Here is a 10,000-nt window from a genome sequence, read left to right as displayed (position 1 = left end):
CAGGTCCAACAAGAATGAATTGTGCAGCATCCCATCCTGAGGAAGGAAGGCCCGCTGACGCCCGTCCAACACACAAGTCCGCATCAGCCGACCCGCCAGGATCTTGTGGAAGACCCTGGCGAGGACTGAGCAAACTGTGATCGGGCGGAAGTCAGAGGGGGATGCTGGGGCGGCCTTCTTGGGCAGCAGGGAGGTACGGGCCTGGAGGAGTCGGGATGGGAGACGGCGGGTCAAGAGGAAAAGGTTTAACACTTTCAGAAGGACCTCACGGGGAAGACGACGGAGCTGGGCAGGTGTAAGCCCATCTGGTCCAGCGGCGGAGCGACGAGGTGGGAGAGCTGCAGCAATGTCCTCCAACGTGATAGGCGCCCACAGCTGTTGAAAGGGCACCTCGGTGCGGGACGGTAACAGCTGACAATCCAGACGGTCGACCCGGCCTGATGGGCGCCGGGTGAAAAGATCTTTCCAATACTCCACCAAACCAGGAATAGTAGGTGGTTGGTGGAGCAGTGTACCGTCTAGAATGCCATTAATGCACCGCCCCGCGTTTTTGGAGAACGCACGCTGGCAGACGGAATACTCCCACCTACGCCGAGCTCGTTTTCGCTCAGGTGGCTGGAACATCTGCTTGGAGGCGACGGGATTTTGGGGCGCCTCCTTGCTACCTATAGCATCGAGTGCAGGTGGCAGCATGCCCATGATGACATGCCTAGATGCAGTTTGTCCCAGCGCCAAGATGTCGTCAACTGAGCGAAACCTTGAGCCCGACGATGGTAAGGCTGCTAAGGCCGACCAGATAGCCTGGTCGACTGGGTCTTCTACCGTCGGTGGAGTCAACGAAGTAGGGGATGTCACAGCAGGTGGTGCAGCAGCATCAGAGGTGCGAGGACGATCCGCAGAGGTAGAGAGGGCAGTAACGAACTCGGCAACCCGGCTCCTGTAAGCTCCCGCACGGCGCTGGCACTTGATGGATTCAAGCGAGCGGTGCGGGAAGGTCTTGACTAGTTCTTGGTTCAGGAACCGGGTGCCCTCGAGTGTCAGCACTGCCTCTGCATGGGCCAGGCGTGACAGAGAGTCATAGTTACTCCCGCCGTTTACCCGCGCTTGCTTGAATTTCTTCACGTTGACATTCAGAGCACTGGGCAGAAATCACATTGCGTCAACACCCGCTAGGGCCATCGCAATGCTTTGTTTTAATTAGACAGTCGGATTCCCCCAGTCCGTGCCAGTTCTGAGTTGATCGTTGAATGGCGGCCGAAGAGAATCCGCGCACCCGCGCGCCCCCGGAGGAGCACGCTAAGGCGGACGCGGCCTCGCAGCAAGGAAGATCCGTGGGAGGCCAAGGCACGGGACCGAGCTCGGATCCTGCGCGCAGGTTGAAGCACCGGGGCACGAACGCCGCGCAGGCGCGCGCATCCTGCACCGCCGGCCAGCACGAGGCCAACCAACGGCGAGAGCAGACCACGCCCGCGCTAAACGCCCGCACTTACCGGCACCCCTACGGCACTCACCTCGCCCAGGCCCGGCACGTTAGCGCTGACCCACTTCCCGACCAAGCCCGACACGCCCCGATCCTCAGAGCCAATCCTTATCCCGAAGTTACGGATCCAATTTGCCGACTTCCCTTACCTACATTATTCTATCGACTAGAGGCTCTTCACCTTGGAGACCTGCTGCGGATATGGGTACGAACCGGCGCGACACCTCCACATGGCCCTCTCCCGGATTTTCAAGGTCCGAGGGGAAGATCGGGACACCGCCGCAACTGCGGTGCTCTTCGCGTTCCAAACCCTATCTCCCTGCTAGAGGATTCCAGGGAACTCGAACGCTCATGCAGAAAAGAAAACTCTTCCCCGATCTCCCGACGGCGTCTCCGGGTCCTTTTGGGTTACCCCGACGAGCATCTCTAAAAGAGGGGCCCGACTTGTATCGGTTCCGCTGCCGGGTTCCGGAATAGGAACCGGATTCCCTTTCGCCCAACGGGGGCCAGCACAAAGTGCATCATGCTATGACGGCCCCCATCAACATCGGATTTCTCCTAGGGCTTAGGATCGACTGACTCGTGTGCAACGGCTGTTCACACGAAACCCTTCTCCGCGTCAGCCCTCCAGGGCCTCGCTGGAGTATTTGCTACTACCACCAAGATCTGCACCGACGGCGGCTCCAGGCAGGCTCACGCCCAGACCCTTCTGCGCCCACCGCCGCGACCCTCCTACTCGTCAGGGCTTCGCGGCCGGCCGCAAGGACCGGCCATGACTGCCAGACTGACGGCCGAGTATAGGCACGACGCTTCAGCGCCATCCATTTTCAGGGCTAGTTGCTTCGGCAGGTGAGTTGTTACACACTCCTTAGCGGATTCCGACTTCCATGGCCACCGTCCTGCTGTCTTAAGCAACCAACGCCTTTCATGGTTTCCCATGAGCGTCGATTCGGGCGCCTTAACTCGGCGTTTGGTTCATCCCACAGCGCCAGTTCTGCTTACCAAAAGTGGCCCACTTGGCACTCCGATCCGAGTCGTTTGCTCGCGGCTTCAGCATATCAAGCAAGCCGGAGATCTCACCCATTTAAAGTTTGAGAATAGGTTGAGGTCGTTTCGGCCCCAAGGCCTCTAATCATTCGCTTTACCGGATGAGACTCGTACGAGCACCAGCTATCCTGAAGGAAACTTCGGAGGGAACCAGCTACTAGATGGTTCGATTAGTCTTTCGCCCCTATACCCAGCTCCGACGATCGATTTGCACGTCAGAATCGCTACGGACCTCCATCAGGGTTTCCCCTGACTTCGTCCTGGCCAGGCATAGTTCACCATCTTTCGGGTCCCAACGTGTACGCTCTAGGTGCGCCTCACCTCGCAATGAGGACGAGACGCCCCGGGAGTGCGGAGGCCGCCGCCCCGTGAAGGGCGGGGAAGCCCCATCCTCCCTCGGCCCGCGCAAGGCGAGACCTTCACTTTCATTACGCCTTTAGGTTTCGTACAGCCCAATGACTCGCGCACATGTTAGACTCCTTGGTCCGTGATTCAAGACGGGTCGTGAAATTGTCCAAAGCTGAAGCGCCGCTGACGGGAGCGATTATTCCGCCCGAGAGCATCCCGAGCCAACAGCGGCGCGGGTCCGGGGCCGGGCCAGGTAGGTCCGTCATCCGGGAAGAACCGCGCGCGCTTGCCGGGAGCCCGAGCGCCCAAAGGGGCGAATCGACTCCTCCAGATATACCGCCGAGCAGCCAGCCAGGACACCGGGGCTCTGCCCAACAGACGCGAACCGAGGCCCGCGGAAGGACAGGCTGCGCACCCGGGCCGTAGGCCGGCACCCAGCGGGTCGCGACGTCCTACTAGGGGAGAAGTGCGGCCCACCGCACACCGGAACGGCCCCACCCCGCGGCGAGTGGAAAGGCAACCGGACACGACCCCGCCGCGGATTGCTCCGCGCGGGCGGCCGGCCCCATCTGCCGAGGGCGGGAGCCAGTGGCCGGATGGGCGTGAATCTCACCCGTTCGACCTTTCGGACTTCTCACGTTTACCCCAGAACGGTTTCACGTACTTTTGAACTCTCTCTTCAAAGTTCTTTTCAACTTTCCCTCACGGTACTTGTTCGCTATCGGTCTCGTGGTCATATTTAGTCTCAGATGGAGTTTACCACCCACTTGGAGCTGCACTCTCAAGCAACCCGACTCGAAGGAGAGGTCCCGCCGACGCTCGCACCGGCCGCTACGGGCCTGGCACCCTCTACGGGCCGTGGCCTCATTCAAGTTGGACTTGGGCTCGGCGCGAGGCGTCGGGGTAGTGGACCCTCCCAAACACCACATGCCACGACAGGCGGCAGCCTGCGGGGTTCGGTGCTGGACTCTTCCCTGTTCGCTCGCCGCTACTGGGGGAATCCTTGTTAGTTTCTTTTCCTCCGCTTAGTAATATGCTTAAATTCAGCGGGTAGTCTCGCCTGCTCTGAGGTCGTTGTACGAGGTGTCGCACGCCACACCGCCAGCCGGCTGTGCACGCTACCGAGAAAGTACCGGTATGCGAACCGCCAGGCGACGGGCGCGCATCGCACGTTTAAGGAGACGCGGCCGGCCCCACAGGCGGCCACGACACTCCCAGGTCTCCGAAGGCGGGACAAACGCCGCGCGCTTCAGTATACGTAGCCGACCCTCAGCCAGACGTGGCCCGGGAACGGAATCCATGGACCGCAATGTGCGTTCGAAACGTCGATGTTCATGTGTCCTGCAGTTCACATGTCGACGCGCAATTTGCTGCGTTCTTCATCGACCCACGAGCCGAGTGATCCACCGTCCTGGGTGATCTTTTTTGTTTAGTTTCCACTGTCTCTTTCAAAACAGTTGCATAGGCGGGACTGAGGCGTTTGACGGCCCCTGTTCCAGCGTTCTGTGTCCAACGGCCTCACGGCCGATGGGCGTCGTACGGCTCCACACCGGAGCGGACAGGCACTCGGGCGAAAGTCATTCAAAACCGGCGCCAGGCGCCAGGTGCCGCAGGCCAGCCGCTCCAGAGCTTCAGCGCTCGTACCACACAACATTTTTCAGTTAGTTTTGAGAGGCACGCGTGGTTCCGCACGCGGCGCACGGCTGCTGCCGTACAGGTAGCGTGTTGCGCGACACGACACGCACATCGAAAGACATGCAGTCTAGTCGGTAATGATCCTTCCGCAGGTTCACCTACGGAAACCTTGTTACGACTTTTACTTCCTCTAAATGATCAAGTTTGGTCATCTTTCCGGTAGCATCGGCAACGACAGAGTCGATGCCGCGTACCAGTCCGAAGACCTCACTAAATCATTCAATCGGTAGTAGCCACGGGCGGTGTGTACAAAGGGCAGGGACGTAATCAACGCGAGCTTATGACTCGCGCTTACTGGGAATTCCTCGTTCATGGGGAACAATTGCAAGCCCCAATCCCTAGCACGAAGGAGGTTCAGCGGGTTACCCCGACCTTTCGGCCTAGGAAGACACGCTGATTCCTTCAGTGTAGCGCGCGTGCGGCCCAGAACATCTAAGGGCATCACAGACCTGTTATTGCTCAATCTCGTGCGGCTAGAAGCCGCCTGTCCCTCTAAGAAGAAAAGTAATCGCTGACAGCACGAAGGATGTCACGCGACTAGTTAGCAGGCTAGAGTCTCGTTCGTTATCGGAATTAACCAGACAAATCGCTCCACCAACTAAGAACGGCCATGCACCACCACCCACCGAATCAAGAAAGAGCTATCAATCTGTCAATCCTTCCGGTGTCCGGGCCTGGTGAGGTTTCCCGTGTTGAGTCAAATTAAGCCGCAGGCTCCACTCCTGGTGGTGCCCTTCCGTCAATTCCTTTAAGTTTCAGCTTTGCAACCATACTTCCCCCGGAACCCAAAAGCTTTGGTTTCCCGGAGGCTGCCCGCCGAGTCATCGGAGGAACTGCGGCGGATCGCTGGCTGGCATCGTTTATGGTTAGAACTAGGGCGGTATCTGATCGCCTTCGAACCTCTAACTTTCGTTCTTGATTAATGAAAACATACTTGGCAAATGCTTTCGCTTCTGTTCGTCTTGCGACGATCCAAGAATTTCACCTCTAACGTCGCAATACGAATGCCCCCGCCTGTCCCTATTAATCATTACCTCGGGTTCCGAAAACCAACAAAATAGAACCGAGGTCCTATTCCATTATTCCATGCACACAGTATTCAGGCGGGCTTGCCTGCTTTAAGCACTCTAATTTGTTCAAAGTAAACGTGCCGGCCCACCCAGACACTCAATAAAGAGCACCTTGGTAGGATTTCAACGGGGTCCGCCTCGGGACGCACGAACACGCACGAGGCGGTCGCACGCCTTCGGCTCGCCCCACCGGCAGGACGTCCCACGATACATGCCAGTTAAACACCGACGGGCGGTGAACCAACAGCGTGGGACACAAATCCAACTACGAGCTTTTTAACCGCAACAACTTTAATATACGCTATTGGAGCTGGAATTACCGCGGCTGCTGGCACCAGACTTGCCCTCCAATAGATACTCGTTAAAGGATTTAAAGTGTACTCATTCCGATTACGGGGCCTCGGATGAGTCCCGTATCGTTATTTTTCGTCACTACCTCCCCGTGCCGGGAGTGGGTAATTTGCGCGCCTGCTGCCTTCCTTGGATGTGGTAGCCGTTTCTCAGGCTCCCTCTCCGGAATCGAACCCTGATTCCCCGTTACCCGTTACAACCATGGTAGGCGCAGAACCTACCATCGACAGTTGATAAGGCAGACATTTGAAAGATGCGTCGCCGGTACGAGGACCGTGCGATCAGCCCAAAGTTATTCAGAGTCACCAAGGCAAACGGACCGGACGAGCCGACCGATTGGTTTTGATCTAATAAAAGCGTCCCTTCCATCTCTGGTCGGGACTCTGTTTGCATGTATTAGCTCTAGAATTACCACAGTTATCCAAGTAACGTGGGTACGATCTAAGGAACCATAACTGATTTAATGAGCCATTCGCGGTTTCACCTTAATGCGGCTTGTACTGAGACATGCATGGCTTAATCTTTGAGACAAGCATATGACTACTGGCAGGATCAACCAGGGAGCTGCGTCAACTAGAGCTGAGCAGCCGGCCGCCCGGGAGTGTGTCCCAGGGGCCCGCGCGAACACGCAAGCGTCCGCTCAATTATTCTGCAAACAGGAGGAGGCTGAGCTCCCCTGCACAATACACCTCGAAACCCTCTCAGGTCCCGGCGGCGCGCAGCGCCGTCCTAAGTACTTGGTCGGGTTCGAGAGAGGCGCAATCGCCCGGAGTTAGGCGAGTAGACGCTTTAGGTGCGACCACCCGTGCTCCCAACTGAGCTTGCCGCTGCCGACAGAGGCCCGGGAGCGTGCTGTCGTGGCATTGCCGGCGGGAGACAACACGCGCCACCTACGGTGACCGGCAGCTCCAACGCCAGCGCCACAGAAGGGCAAAGGCCCCACGTGGGTGCCGAAGCGAACTCTCCCAGCACAGCGCACGTGCCAACACGTCTGCACAACTGCGATACAAACCACCAGCGAGAACCGCTGGGGCGACCGAGCAGCAGACGGCGTCGCGGCGCCGAGTGCCGGGCGGCGGCGCATCCTCAACGCACACAGTCCTCAGTCGGACCAGCACACTGCAGATGTCCACCGCGCTTCGCACCGGGCCCGCGAGGACCCACTTTGGCCGCCCGGCGCCGCGCGCAGGGTGCCCCGGCGCGCAGCTGCGCCGCCTGCCGCGTCCGTCGGCCGGCGCGCCTGCCACTGGGCGCCCCCACCAGCCGGCTGTAGCGCGTGCGCCCACGCACCGCGCGGCCAGCACGCCGGGCGGCCCCCCCTCACCGGCCGGGGACGGTCCCACCCAGCCACCGCCGCGTATCGCTTCACACACAGATTTGCCCTTACTGATTTACCTCCAGCAACAACTACCGCACCACAATGGGTTTACCAGTTGTTCATTTGCGTAACGTCACCAGCAAACGTAGACGTCCATCCCACTTTGCAAATGCAACGATTATTGCATACCTGTCTGTTAGGTGTCACGACACACTACGTCTGCCCACATACACGCAACAAAATGTGCACGACTAGAGAACACGTGGGAGGTGGCCCCCCTACGTATGCGATGTCCATTACGAGACCGACTGTCAACCAGCATCTGTACCATGTCGCAGATGTGGAACGCGGTGCACCATGCTATCACACTGTGTGAGAAGAGACGACTACGTTTGAATACACGCGCCACTACATCAACAGACGGCTCATGCTGATCGCCATCCAGGGCGTCCGTTACTCCCACACGTCTCTATGGCGTACCACACTGCAATGTAGCTGTTATGGGGAGACGGCACGTGGCTGAGTGCACAACATTTGGACCGTATGGTTCGCTGTTGTTGGGCGCAGTCGTTGTACGGTCACACATGTGCCACAGCGTATCATTCAGTACATACGGACCTATGTGCAGTACAATGTGAGGGTTAAGCTTACGACATCAGCGGACAGTGGACACAGGCCGTACCACGACGTAGACTGAGCGCTTCGACATGCGAATGCCAGTGAACAGCTGCGAAGGGCATTGAACACGCAAGCACCTGAACGACCAGCGTGCGAAGGCAGGGGGGAGGGGGGGGGCCATGTACATCCTGCAGTCGTCCACATTACAGTGTACAGCGGGAGCATGTAAAAAGTAAGCAACACTTGCGAAGTGTTGAACATGAAACGATACACAAGAGGGTGGGCGGTGCGAGTAGCGAACTATATTCAGAGGGTTGTGGTTAGACAACACTAGATTAATGTAACGTGTCATATGCCAATTACAGAGCAGGTTAAGGCACAACGTGGGTTAGGTTAAGGCACAACGTGGGTTAGGTTAAGGCACAACGTGGGTTAGGTTAAGGCACAACGTGGGTTAGGTTAAGGCACAACGTGGGTTAGGTTAAGGCACAACGTGGGTTAGGTTAAGGCACAACGTGGGTTAGGTTAAGGCACAACGTGGGTTAGGTTAAGGCACAACGTGGGTTAGGTTAAGGCACAACGTGGGTTAGGTTAAGGCACAACGTGGGTTAGGTTAAGGCACAACGTGGGTTAGGTTAAGGCACAACGTGGGTTAGGTTAAGGCACAACGTGGGTTAGGTTAAGGCACAACGTGGGTTAGGTTAAGGCACAACGTGGGTTAGGTTAAGGCACAACGTGGGTTAGGTTAAGGCACAACGTGGGTTAGGTTAAGGCACAACGTGGGTTAGGTTAAGGCACAACGTGGGTTAGGTTAAGGCACAACTTGGGTTAGGTTAAGGCACAACTTGGGTTAGGTTAAGGCACAACTTGGGTTAGGTTAAGGCACAACTTGGGTTAGGTTAAGGCACAACTTGGGTTAGGTTAAGGCACAACTTGGGTTAGGTTAAGGCACAACTTGGGTTAGGTTAAGGCACAACTTGGGTTAGGTTAAGGCACAAATTGCGTTACATTGCGGTACAAATTGCGTTACATTGCGGTACAAATTGCGTTACATTGCGTTACGAATTTGGTTAGGTTAAGGTGCAAAATGGGTTGGATTACAGTACACAACGTGGTAAGAGAGTGTGTTGGGGGGGGGGGGGGCCCGAGGTTCGTTGGTAGTGATCATTGTAAGTGAATGTCTGAGGCAGCTTCAGTATGTCACAGCAGTTATGTCTCGTCAGGATGCGCTTATGCGCTTTTCGCTCGTGACTGGAGGCGCGCCGCGTCTGTGGTTGCGGCAAGGGAGCGGCAGACCTGTGTGATTCATTCCTGCCATTGTTTCTGTGCCGTAACAGGAGGCAGTGTGGTGGTGTTGGGTGCACCCCTGTGTAGGACATGTGTGGGTGTTGGTGGCTTATCTGAGCAATTGTGGATGTCGGACGGGTGGGATATTCTATTTTATAATTGGACCCCCTGGTGTGGTTATCATAGTGTGGATGGTGTACTGTGGCGGAGAGGATGCACCGGACGTTGGTCCATGCTGGTGCTTACATATTGTATCTGTGTCTGTTACAGGCAGAGAGTAATGTGTGATAGAGTGTCTCGCTGAGGTGTGGTTCATATTGTGTGCACAGACTTACAGCATGTATAGGGACAGCGGGAATTTGGCATATTGGATATAACTCTTCATGAAACGCAAGATATAGGGGTGGATTGCAACGTACGAGTGTGGGAAGAGTCCGCCGTTCATCCGCTTGGGTTGCGATTTGGGCGGGGCACGTGCGGGTGCGGGTGGAGTGATTGTCGGTTGACTACTTCGTGCGACGCAGGCACTGGCGTTGGGGCTCCTGTCGTGGACAGATGGTGCAGGCTTTGTGGGTGGCGTCGGAAAATGGGCACTGTGGGACCTAGCGACGTCGTAGTCGGCGTGGCGTCTCATAGATGGCGGTATCGTCGGTGCAGCAGGTCATGTTGCGGGAGACTTGCAGAGTGCGGTATTTTGTTTTTGTGGTGCGCGCGACATGGTGGACGTAGTGTCTTCCGATTCGCGTAGATGGGGCTATTGCATGTGGTTTCGTCACATTGTCATAG

General features: G+C 57.1%; 2 non-coding genes and 1 pseudogene across 2 annotated transcripts; all 3 read right to left on the bottom strand.

Moving 5' to 3' along the window:
- Positions 1–3,949, bottom strand: part of LOC126177219 (large subunit ribosomal RNA) — a 7,265-nt pseudogene extending 3,316 nt beyond the window's left edge.
- A 189-nt stretch (positions 3,950–4,138) lies between these two features.
- On the bottom strand, positions 4,139–4,293 carry LOC126178441 (5.8S ribosomal RNA). Its single transcript, XR_007536342.1, has one exon. It is a non-coding gene; the product is annotated as a 5.8S ribosomal RNA (ribosomal RNA).
- A 352-nt stretch (positions 4,294–4,645) lies between these two features.
- On the bottom strand, positions 4,646–6,554 carry LOC126178805 (small subunit ribosomal RNA). Its single transcript, XR_007536659.1, has one exon. It is a non-coding gene; the product is annotated as a small subunit ribosomal RNA (ribosomal RNA).
- Positions 6,555–10,000: the final 3,446 nt, after the last annotated feature.

The sequence above is a fragment of the Schistocerca cancellata genome, chromosome 3, assembly GCF_023864275.1.
Source record: "Schistocerca cancellata isolate TAMUIC-IGC-003103 chromosome 3, iqSchCanc2.1, whole genome shotgun sequence".
In the NCBI taxonomy this organism is placed as follows: domain Eukaryota; kingdom Metazoa; phylum Arthropoda; class Insecta; order Orthoptera; family Acrididae; genus Schistocerca; species Schistocerca cancellata.
The sequence above is the reverse complement of the archived record's forward strand: the minus strand, read 5'-3'. Positions and strand labels throughout refer to the sequence as shown.